The sequence below is a fragment of the Ambystoma mexicanum genome, chromosome 6q, assembly GCF_040938575.1.
Source record: "Ambystoma mexicanum isolate Mex_15411 chromosome 6q, UKY_AmexF1_1, whole genome shotgun sequence".
In the NCBI taxonomy this organism is placed as follows: Eukaryota; Metazoa; Chordata; class Amphibia; order Caudata; family Ambystomatidae; genus Ambystoma; species Ambystoma mexicanum.
In genome coordinates, this window is record NC_090937.1 from 1,644,515,877 (window position 1) to 1,644,528,924 (window position 13,048).

General features: G+C 43.8%; 1 protein-coding gene across 3 annotated transcripts in view; it reads left to right on the plus strand.

The window, feature by feature from the left end:
- LOC138516961 (zinc finger protein 630-like) overlaps positions 1-13,048 on the plus strand; it is a 172,806-nt gene that overhangs the window by 148,560 nt on the left and 11,198 nt on the right. The gene's annotated exons all lie outside the window — the stretch shown is intronic.

Consider the following 13,048-nt stretch of genomic DNA (forward strand, 5'->3'; position numbering starts at 1 on the left):
GGCGAGGATAAACTAATTTTGAACAGAACCAATGTGTTAAAACTGCTTCACTATGTACCCCGACTTCGCTCTCTGGAGTCAAAAGACTTGAAAATAATCGAATTTCCTGAGGAACGTCGCACCGATAAGGTGATTCTACATGTAAATTCCAACTTAATCGCAAATGTAATCTTGGAGGCGAATGAAGAGCTACTATCAATGGGTTTCGACACGTATAAAGTGAGAAACCCGGAACAACGAGAAAATGATAAAGATGCAACGATAACTGAGCTTGGCGATATCCAGCTTCCTATGAAATGCACGTCTAAAGCTCACGAAGAGGTGAGAAAACCAGTTCAAGGAGAATCAAATCGGCAGTTCCATCCTGAACAGATCGATCTCTCTTGCACGGCCCATTTCCCATCTCTTCCGTCCCAAGGCTTTATGGCGGCAGAAAAGAACCCGCAGAGTCGAATTGTCCCAATTGAGAGAATTAAAATTACCATTGAAAATGGGATATGCCCAGAAAATTACGTGCCACCACAAACAAATAATCAAAGGGAACCCGAACGGGTGGAAGACTGGAAATGGATGGCTGTGGCCTTGAATGCTCATTCGATCAGCTAACGCCCAAATATTATTACCGAGCAGGAATGTTCCTTTGCCTCATGGAACACACACGGTTTTTTACATCTTCTAAACAACAACTGGGCACAAGACCTACAACTTATTTGTTTACAGGAAACCTGGATGTGCGAACTACCAATAGCTCCAGAGTACGAGTGTGCGCTAAATCCAGCGATTAAAGCCGAGAAGGGCCGTCCAGTTGCAGGCCTGTTAACAATGATCAAAAGATCATCGGGCTACCGACTGCACAACTCAGTCAATTACACAGCATTCATTGAAGTCTGCGAGATACGTAAAACTGCTGCTGCTGCCAATGCTTGTGATGTGATCTACATCATTAATGTATACTGGAACCATCAACGGACTGGTTCACTGCCATTCGTCGACCAAATTACTGCAATCCTTGATAAGTTGCTGGAATCAAGCAGTGGAAGCGCAGTGATAGTTTGTGGTGATCTAAATATCGATTTCTTCAAACCTCAGAATCCCTCTAAAAACCGTTTAGCAGAGCTATGGAGAGAAGAGATGGAAGTGAGAGGGCTCGCGATGTTAAACGGTCACACGCAGGGTGACATTCCAGCTAAGCCCACATGGCAGCGCGATGGGCAAAGTTCCACTATCGATTACATGTTTGTATCCGATACGTTGCACGGAAAAATAAAAACTATGAAAATCCGCTCAATGCCCAACAGTGATCACGATATGCTGGAACTTAGATTCCTTGACACGAAAGGCCTGCAATGCAATAAGTGGAACTCCAAAGTATTGGTGGAAACCAATCGCCTTCGCTTAAAACTGAAAGAACAGGACGTGGTGAAGATAAGCCGCCAGTTTAAGGCAACGACGAAAGAGGTTGAATATACGCCAATTCTGTCTCAGTTCAAAAGCAAAAATCTTGGTCTCAAAAACCAGTCATTTGCGAAAAAACATAGCTTTGATCTTATGATAATGCAACGGAAAAGATCCATGAGAGCAGAGATTCGAAAAAACAATCAGGGCCCCAAGTCTGAAATAACTGCAAAAAACAAAGCGGTTAAACAAGCCTATAAAAACTGGCTTAAAAGTCATCGAGTTGTACTACAGCAAAACGACGCCGAAGCAATGATGAAGATTCTCAGGAATAAGAACAGTGGCGAGTTCTGGCGAACCATCAACTGCATGGAAACCTCGCAAATGGCTCTGCAAGCGTGCCCAGTATTAGAAAAGGAGTGGGTCAAGCACTTTACAGACCTATACTTCAAAGACGTTGTTCCAATTGTGCCAATCACCAAAACAACCTCATGGAACCTACACTTTACCAAGGATGAAATCCGAGAGATAATTGTGAGAGCTAAAAACTCTCGTGTGCCCGGTCCTGACGGGTTGTCTAACTGTATGATCAAACAATTTCCTGATCTATGGACTGATATATGCTTTGATCTATTTACGAGAATCAACCAACAAAAGCAAGTCCCAACCTCATGGAAGACTGGCAGTATTGTGCCGATCTTCAAGAAGGGGAATAGAGCATCACCAAAAAACTATCGCCCGGTGGCCTTGCTTGATGTGTTGGGTAAGATTTTTGCATCTCTCTTGCAAGTGCAACTGACTAACTGGGCCAAAACAGCGAAAAAAACAGATGAACGACAAGCGGGCTTTGTGAAATTCGTTGGATGCTCGCTAAACCTGCTGATTCTAAATCTGCTTAAAATGGAAGCCTTAAGATCGAACACGAGAGTGTATCTTGCCTTTGTCGACTTCTCTATGGCCTTCGATATGATCGATCGTGAACTGTTGTGGAAAAAACTGGAGTTGTGGGGTTGCCCGGTTGGCCTACTAGCGGCAATTAAAGATCTCCACACAAACACCTCAATTGCCATTCGGTTGGATCCTTCAGGAACGTTGTCCACCCAAATCAAGACACTGAAAGGAGTGAAGCAGGGTTGCCCACTAGCAGCCGCGATTTTCAGTCTATTCATCTCCGATATCGGTGAAGCGATTCAAACAGTGAGATCCTTTCCACCTAATCTCAATGGATCGAAGATAAACTGGCTGCTGTACGCAGATGATTTAGTAATCCTGGATTTAACACCTATCGGGCTCCAACGCAAACTTGAAGCTGTACAGAACTATGTTTGCCAGAATAATTTGAAGATCAATACATCTAAAACAGAAATATTGGTGTTCGAGAACTTGAAAACAAGTCACAACTCAAAATGCTCAAAGTATGTATGGTCTCTAAATCAAGAGAAATTGCAGATATCAAAAAGTGTAAAATACCTTGGCATGACACTTAATTCCAGTATCTGTGAGGAGCCTTGGGTGGCCGATTCAAAAAGGAAATGTGGCCAGTTGGCCTGTCAAGGTCTGGTAATACATAAAAAATATGGGCAATTTTCAATGATACCATTACGCAACTTTTATGAACAAAAAGTAGTACCAATTCTGGTATATGGTGCAGAAAATGCCTTTGGTTGCCCATCAACACATTGGAGCTCACTAGAACATATGTTCTGGTCAAAGACCCTAAATCTACCACCTGGAATCGCAACTGCCTGTATACGGTACGAATTAGCATTAATCTCCTTGCATGCAAGAATATGCTGGAATCAACTTGCACTATTTCGAAAAACGTGTGTAGAAACGGGAATATTTCAATTCCAGATATTTCACAACACGGCATCAGGAAGTCCAGATATCCTCTCTCAATGAATAAAACGCTGTGAAGATCTTCTGGTGATCAATAACATCAGCTTGCAAATTCTCCATAGTAATCCTGCGGCCGCAAAAGTGCGACTATGGCGTGCTGACTGGATAAATACATGTCGTGAGCGATTGATGGCTAACGCGATGACAGACTCTCCTACGGAAGCAAGAGGGTACAACATCTTGCAAAAATATTTGTCCCGCTTTCCAAACGCAAATGCAAGAAGATTATTTTTGCTGTTCAGGTTGAATGCATTAAGAACCAAAGAGCGAACCAGTTATTGGGCGTGTAATGCGGGACTAACCTCTACTTGTCGCTTTTGTAACAAGGAGCTAGAGTCCTTAAAACATTTTGTCCTCTTCTGCTCAGCTCTAAGAGACGCTAGATCAATACATTTGGGCCAATGGTCAGATGCAAATCGTTCTGCGTGAGCAGAGGAGTGGTGGCGGAAAATGTGGAATGGACTGGACATGAAACTAATCTTGCCCTTGACTTCCTTTTTGGCTATTGTCGTAGCGAAACTAAAAGAGAACGCAGGTCAATAATGAGCCTGAGAAAAGGGTTGAGATCTTTTAAAAACCATCTTCAAGGGGAAATCTGGGCGACAATCTCTGTCCGAATGTATGGGGAGAAAGAAATCGATCCAGTCGGGGGCATTGATAAAGGATGACGGAGTCGGTAAAACTCTTGTTTTGTGTAGATGTTTGTGTAATATTTTAAAGGTTTGTTTTAAACCAATAAAATAAAAAAATAAAAAAAATCAAGGACAACATGTAGGCATACCTTAATTCCCCACGTAAAGTCTTTGAAGAAGACAAGTGTGAGGGAATGCCCACTGTCTATGTGGATGGATGCTCTTACCGTGTTGACAACGATGGGGAGAAAGAACTGGTGGCTGGCGTAGGGAATGCATGGGTGAAGGAGTTCCCAGAACCCTCCGCTGGATACAAAATTGGTCCACGAAGTAGTCAGGTGGCAGAATTGATGGCTGTGCATCAGGCCATCCTCACTGCTGTCCAGCATCAACTCCACAAACTGGTCATAATCACAGATTCGGATTATGTACGGAACGGGTTCGTGGAGCACCTGGTCAACTGGAAAACCAGAGGCATGTTATGCGCTAATAACAAACCCCTGAAACATGGGAAGTTAATCCAAAATATTGATGATCTGGTCACATCGAATGGGATGACCATCTACTGGAAAAAGATCAAGGGTCATTCCAAAGTAGAGGGACCAGACAAAACTGGAAATGACTTAGCTGATCTCTGGCCAAAAGCGGGGCCATCCAAGGGGATCTAATAGCAATAGAGTTCCTGTTGGGGGAAATCCAGGTCACTGCGATCACTAGTTCCCAGACAAATGCTCACAAGGATCTTTCAACTGCCCAATGGAGCAAGGAGACCCCTGATGCTGATTTGATTACAGCTCAGAAGGGGGATCCAATCATTGGTAAGTTTTACCAACACCTTGAGGACCCTGAGAACTTTCCCCTGACAGACACAGATTACATTGGGAAAGAGGACCTAAGAGTGTTGATGAAATGTCCAAAAATGTTCTGAATCCAAGACGGTTTGTTGGTAAGGAAATCCCAAGCTGGCCATGATCAGTGGGTGGTTCCTACCTCATTCCGAAGCCTGATGTTAAGTCACGCCCATGATGCTGCCACCGCCGGTCATAGGGGGTTTCACACAACACTGGAAATCTTAAGAGAGGTTGCATACTGGCCACACATGGGGCAGGACCTCAACCAATACTTGAAGGGGTGTCTTGTGTGTGCACAATTTCAGCCATCATCCCTCACACACCGTGCGCCTCTCCAAAAGAGGGGGATGACACTGCCATGGTCAGATTTGCAAATTGACTTTGTAGGCCCTGTGATTCGCTCGTCTAGAGGAAACAAGTACATGTTGACCGTTACATGCTTGTTTACCAAGTGGGTGGAATGTCTCCCGGCCCCAAATTGCAAGGCAGAAACAGCAGCTGCCCTGATGATTAACCACATCTTTTCCCGTTTTGGTCTACCTCAAATGATTGAGTCAGACAGAGGTAGCCACTTCACCAGTGAAGTAATGACAAAGATGTGGGAGATACTGGGGGTTAAAAGGAAGCTACACATTGCTTACAGGCACGCTTCTTCTGGAGCAGTGCAGAGATATAACCGAACCATTGTGAGCATCTTAAAAAAGTGTGTGGCAGATTCTGGGCCAAGGTAGGATATCCGATTATCTCTGGTCCTAATGGCCATCAGATCTACCCCTTCATCTGCAACCAAAATGTCAGTTTGAGTTTATGACTGGACGCAAGATGGTGCTTCCCCAGCATTTGCTCTACAGAACCCAAGAGCAAACGTTGATAAATGCCTCCACAACTCATGAGTATGTGAAGAATTTAAGGAAACACCTTCAGCATGCTTTTGCCTATGCTCAGCGGAATCTAGAAAGATCAGCCGATAATATGAAGACCCACTATTATTTAAAAACTACCCGAAAGGAATATAAGGTGGGTGATCGGGTCTATCTATACAATTTCCAAAGGAACCAGGCCAAACAGCGAAAATTCTTGCCTACATGGAAGGGACCATTTGAAATTATAGACAAGATCTCCCCTGTTGCCTATAAGATCTGCATCCCCAAAGGCAGCCTGGCATAAGGGGAAGACAAGTGGGTACATATAAATCAGCTAAAGTGTTGCCATCCCAAGCACACTCTGCAACAACTGGAGGAATCCACTGGAATCCCAGAGGGGGCCGCTCCAGAGTAATTCAGTTCCAACCCTAAAATATTCCACATATAGCATATAAAATTCTGTGATCCTTGTATATATATGTGTTCTTGTCTCCTAATTTAAAAAAGAAAATGTATATGTTCATATCTTCTGATTCATAAAATGTATATGTTCGCCACACCATTAATAGTGGTGAAGAAATGTCTACGAATAGGTATTGCCGCTTTGCTTTATCATCCTAGGAGAGATGAAACCATGGAGACTGACCAAGGAGGACGACCGGGGACCGGGAGCAGAGACCCGAGGGGCCCGGGATACCGCCCAATCCTCCCATCAGGACCAGCAAGGAGAACTGATTGATCGACTGGATGGAGGAAAAGATGCTGAACTGTGCCATCCATGGAATTGGAAGAAGAGGAGGCGAACATCCCAGATCTTGCGAGTTCCATCAGCGAAAGGACAGAATGGCTTCGCATGAGGGGGGGCTTGTGGGATGTTTTTACCCATGCATCCAAGCCCTACCATAAAACTGTGCAGTACTGGCATGGAAAACATCATGATGGCCAGAACTCCCCAGAGAGTGCACAGGGAAAACATGAAGAATAGGCTGCCACCCATTTTTGCCTATGTTGTGAGCACAGGAGGGCACTGCCTAAAACCACCATTGGGCTACACACACAGTAGCCTGAAACCATTGGGAATGGCAATGCTGATTGCCAAAAAGCAACTCAGAACTGTGGGGAATTCATTTTCTTAATCCCAAAAATGGTTGCATTACCAGTACTCACCACTATCAGAAAGCCGGTGTTTTAAAACCACCAGACTTTTGTGTAAAACTGAGCAAATGAAACAAAACCAGACCAAGGAAAGACTTGCTAAGAGGTGGATACAATGTAAGACTATATTCTGAAATGACTTGAAGGAAGTAATTATTTATGTATAGGTAAAAATTGTCAGTTTGATTTGAATGTAGAAAACTGGGAACAAAAAGTGACATTTAGCTGAAACCTGGCTTAATGAAACTAAATTCTGCCTGACAACTACCCCCGACAGGAGTTGAAACTGGATCAACAGCCACTCTTCCCAAGCCTAGCTGCATCCTGCTGCCCCTACCCAAAAGGAGTTCACCTCTCTGATTAGATTAGGGGTGGAGCACCTGGGAACTGGAAGGGACAGAACAATGCAACTTCCTTGACGCAGGCAAATGTTATATTGGGGGCGTCGTAAAATAGCTTCCTCTTTGGAGAAACTGGGGGGCAGCTGTGCCTCTGTGAACAAGCTGGCTTGGGGGAAGTGGATAAACCAGTTATTCCACCCTGTGATGTGGGAAGCCACACCCCTTTTTGACCAGAGCATAATTTTAAAAAGATAGATAACTCATAGTGCGGACTTGTCAGAATTATATAAGTAATATAATTATTTTTGTGATTTTTCTGTGAACATTTTAAGAGGCGTTAGGACCCTGTGGTGTATTCTGGGGGGTTGCTAGCGGAAAATAGGGTCTCACTCCAAATGTATGCATGTTAAAAATCTGACACTTTATCATCTGTAACCCATATCCCTGGTGCACATTTGTGTAAAATCTGGAAAGGTTTAGAGGTCGTTATCTGGATGAAAAGGGGAGAATTCTGTCATCAGTGGACACGACATCGTACAAAGACAGGGATCGGATGGTTTGGTGCTACAGAAAATATGTTAACTGGACCTATAATATTAGAAAAATGGTACATAGATAAATATGTATTTGGGACAGAAATAGATTTGTGTGCAATCTGACAAGGGGAGGTTCCTCTGACCATAAAACCTACAGCATCACTCTGACTCACATTTCCTTCCCCCAATCAAGGGAGAGAGGATGAATTGGCCAATGATAAGTGAGAGGGGCAGGTTTAGTTATGACCAACGCACACACCCACTTTCCAAAACACATAAAAAGAGACTGCTGGGACAGGTAGAGAGATTCAATTCCATTTGCTGCGGAGCATGCTGACCGACGACTTCACATCCAGAGATCCAGACTTCAAATCCATCAATCTCCAGAACCTGTAGCAGAAAGGCCTGAATCCACCAGCTGAATCCTCTTCAGCAGGCCTCAAAACTAACCAAACTATTCAACAGCCGGGCGAGCTGTTTGAATTTTTGCAAGAACCTGTAGCAGTACCCAGAAAGCAGTGTTACATCCAGAATCCAGAGAGGCTGGACCAGCAGAGCAGAGCTGACCCAGATCGCTGTGAGCAGAACCGGTGCCTGATTGACCCACCGAGCAGACAGAACCACAGCCGGACGTGTTGACCATATCCGTGACGAGGCCTAGTTCAAATTTATATTGTACCTAGCAGAACTGTGCAGAACCAATCTTAGTTAAAATAATCTAATCCAAACTATTTTAACCTAAGTAGAACTGCCTCCTAGAAATCGTGTCATCTGTCATTTTTAAAGCTGCACAACTGTCACCTGTCAATTCTGCAGCTGCAAGCTGTCACCTGTCATTTTGAGTTTACTTTAAATCTGTAAAACAACCTTTATTTAATCGTCCGTATCTCTGGAACCGTTTGGGCTAGGAATTAAATTTATCTAGGCTTTCCAACGAACCTAGAACCGACTTCCACCTCCCTATACCTTTCCCGTAATCGCAAGACACGCACTCGCGAAATTTACCGTGATTTGCGATTTGGCCCGATTTCTTCATCTGTAGAAATCAGCAGCTTTTTGCTTCTCTTTGCTAAGATTCGTTTGCAATCTGCTAATCATTCATAGAGTATTGTTAAAGTGAGCCTGAACTAATATAAGGTAGCCATCACCTACCCTGAACCTCTAGAGGGAATTAAAAGCAATTTTAGCACCTTTTCACTTCCTTTCAAACCACATTAAAGTAATTCGCCTGTGTTTAAAACTCATCCCTGTTTTCCCTAAGCTTGCTGGGAGAACTGGAACTGTGTATTGCATTATAAAGTGTGATTTGTTGGGATTCTTGAAGACTGTGTGCTCTCCTTCCATTTCTGGTATTGCATAGGGGGGGAGTGAATTGTGAAAAGAAAAAGTGATCATATTACCTTTTGCTAAAATCAAGTTATTTCTGTACTGCATTTTATTCCACCTTGCGTTTCCTTGAACCATATAAAGCATTCTTTCCCACCTTGTTCTTCTGTTCCTATTCATAGTTACCTCTTGCTGATTACTGCTCATATTCAAAAGTGTAATATCCATTATCAATTTATTTATAGAAGTGTGATATATATATTGTTTAAATTTTCAAATAAACCTTTTAATTTGCAAAACAAACCTACTTCTTGGCTCAGTGGGGTCAGGGGGATACTAAGAGGGGGGTGTTATACAAGGGTTTTCATCCAGAGTACTGAACTGGATTTAAAAATACACCAATAAGGGTTTTCCTCAGCATCCCAGACTAGGCATTGACTTAGCTGTAGTGTTGATTGAATATCGCTTACATGTGGTACCTGCGGGATGTTCTTTCTTTCCAAAGTTCACTGAGTTGGAGATTCCTGGTGCTATATGTCGACTTAAATCAGCGGCCCCAGCTGATTCGGTCCCTCTGGCAGTATTGAAGGATATTACTCCACATTTATTAAGTGAGATAACGGCAGCCATACATGCCTTCTGTCAGATGGGCCATATTCCTCAGGAATTGAAGGTGTAGACAGTGATTCCCCTTCTCAAAAAACCTTCTTTTGATCCTGCACTCCCTTCAAATTATTGTCCTATCTCACTTCTACCAGTCTTTGTGAAAGTCTTGGAGTCCTTGATTTCACCTCTTCTGTTGTCCTTTATGGCGTCATCTGGCATTTATAACCCCACCCAATCGGGCTTTAAGCCCGAGCGAGGTACGGAAAGTGTTCTGGTGTCAATACAGGACGACATGGCGAGGCTGGTTGATGCCAGGGGGAGGGTGGCTGCCCTGATTCTACTTGATCTGTCAGTGGGTTTCGATACTGTGGACCACCCTACCTTGCTGGCTCGTCTCGCCCAGGTTGGAATGTCTGGCCATGTATTGGCCTGGTTCACCTCTTTTCTGGCAGATAGATCTCAAAGGCTCTCACTTCCCCCTTTTCTCTCTGGTTTCTGTTCTCTTGCCTGTGGGGTGCTCCAAGGCTCTGCCTTGTCTCAGATCCTTTTTAACATCTACATTTGGTCATTGGTGTGTCTCATCCGCTCCTTCGGCATCAGGTGCTACTCATATGCCGATGACACTCAGATCCTGATCCGGCTTGATCTTGATCAGGCTGAGATGTTTTCGTGCTTGCATCAGTGCCTGTCTGCGGTGGGAGATTGGATTAACCACAATTGGCTGAAGTTGAATGGAGACAAGATGGAGGTACTGGTGGTGGGTTCTCCCCCTGATCCTGCACTTTGGATGTCCCCTTTTTAGCCATCGTCCTTGGGCCCGCTTCACGTTCCAGTTGCCACGGTTAAGAATTTGGGAGTGTTTATTTCTTCTACTCTGGCGACGGATGCACAGATGTCTTCTGATTGTAAAGCCAGTCACTATCATCTTAAAATACTGTGAAAGGTACTCCCTTTTCTATCCTTGGAGCTTAGGCTCCCAGTGGTAGCAGCTCTGGTTGTGAGCCGGCTGGATTACTGTAATTCATTATACTTAGCCCAGCCTAAGAGCCTTGTCCAGCGGCTCCAGGGCCTCCAAAATATGGCTGCATGTGTGGAGACTGAATCTCCTTACGGGGCACATATCTCACGAGTCTTACGCTCTCTCTATTGAATACCGGTGTCCCAACGCATTAAATTCAAGGCACTCTGCTTGGTCCACTGTGGGAGTGAGGAAACTTTTGGTTTGGGTCTGGGCTTGCTCTCTGGTGGGAACACCCAGGATTGAAGTCACCCAGGTACATTTTGGAGCATAGCGAGCTGTGGTTGTTCATTAATAAGTCAGTCCAGTCAGTATGGAAGTTGGGATTGTGTGTTGAAGGATGATGGTAAATGAGGTGGGTAAAGGCAGGGTGTGCGCAGGATGGAGGGGGGCAAGTGACAGAGGGTGCTTCAAAGGATGTGAATTGTGGATATGTAGGATTACTAAGTGTGAGTGGATCTTTACATATGATGGGAATGGCACCACCTTGTTTATGGGTGGTTTCTGTGGTGGATGACTGTGCAGTGGAAGCATGACCAGGATAATGCGTTCATAGCTTCTTTAAGGAAGAATGTGCCTGGGGAGTGACTGCTAATGAGTTGGTTGATTTTATGTGTGTGCACAGGTGCAAAGTGGCAGTTAAGCAGAATGCATGTGTATGCAATTAGTTGTTTCATTGGTGTGCTGTGGTGGAGTTTGATTTGAATGTTGTCAGTGTTAAAAAGGGCTAACAACAAACAAGAAATGAAAAAGGAAAAAGATAAATGCAAGAACCCAAGATCAAACGGCTCTGTCTGCCATTTAAAAAATATATATATATATATATATGTATTACTTGTTTTAATTGAAAATCAATTTTTACAAGAAAATATTATTTTGATACATATTCAAAAGAAAGAATTTCTCAACTTCAGAGAGATTTCCCATAGTTAATTCTCATCAGGCTTGTTCTGTCCGAGTTTTGAGAACAATCCAACCACTGCTATCACCCAGGTGGACTTCTCTCCACTCATTAATTTAGGCCACCATTCGTCCTCACTATAAACGTGAAGGTCCTTGAATAAGTGGCCAAGGTGAGTCATCCTGATCTCTTCTGTCCCCTTGCAAGCTAGTAGGAGGTGTTTTATTGTCTCTGTAGGTTTGCATTGTTACAGAACAGACACGTGTTTGTACAGGCTTTGTTTCTTATTGCTAGGGTCTAATTTGTATGTAACAGGTTAAGCCGAATCCTTAGAAATGGTTGTTGCACTTTTCTGTCGGGGAATTTTGGCAAATAGGGTTTGATTTACTTTCCCTATATTGTTTGGTAGGTCTCTGGTAAGTTTATAAACTACTGCTTCTTCCTGGGCAGCCTCATTTGTTACCTTGGATGGGTTTGATTTCAACTCCTCTTCAGAGCTGCCCAATGTTTCCAGGAGTAGTACGTTCTTGCCCATTTGGTGAGCATTCTACAGGTACTCCATCTATTTAGTCTTTTATGGCTTCCAAAATTAACTCTGGTGAAGGTAGAATGACCTTTCTGTATAGCATTAGGCCATTGCGTGCAACCATCACACTCATGGACATTAAGCTCAATTCCCTCCGTATTAGTACCATAGGTACTGATTGTGGCAGCTTTAGTACGCTCTGCCAAAACCTGCCCTCTATTTTTTGCCATAGACCTTCCGGGATGTTGAGCATGGATTCAACTCTGTATATTAAGCACGTAATGACTTTTACCTTGTAGAAATCCAGGATTGGTGTCAGCGAAAAGCGGCCTTACTTCCTGTCAATTGCTTTCGTTTAAGCTATCGATGATCTTAATTTTGCCTGAAGGTGCTCTTGCATTGGGATTTCCGAGTGGCTGTTGCTCAGGATAATAACCAGGTATCGAAAGCGCTTTACGTTTTCCAGAGATGCTCTTTTAGGATTCTGTATGGCCATGAACGCATAGTTTAGCCATAGAGCTCCTCAAGGTAATACAATCCTTGTGTGAGGAGAACCAAAACACACCAGAAGATATTATCCAGAAGATGGAGACCAGTAGACGTCTTGGACTGCACCGGGATGGTTCGATAGATGCACTGACGATGTTGGGTACCTGTAGGATAAGTTTACAGGTATCACTACATGATCATAGTGCAAATCCCCTGAACTGGAGCAACAGGACACAAACACTAACCTGTGCTAAAACGTGGGTGGGGAGGATCACAGATACAAACACCTTGGAACACAAGTTGGACTTACCCAACAATAGATAACCAGGTAGATAAGTTATACTACAAGACCAAGAAACCAGTAAAACACAACTCTATCCAAAAGAACAGGAAAAGGCTTACCACTGGGGTAGTACCGAATGAAGCAGTCTCTGGTCCACTCGAGGGGAAACTAGCTGCAACGGCACTAGGTCGCCTTAGCCTGAGGTGGCAAGTCTTTAGTCCATAGGT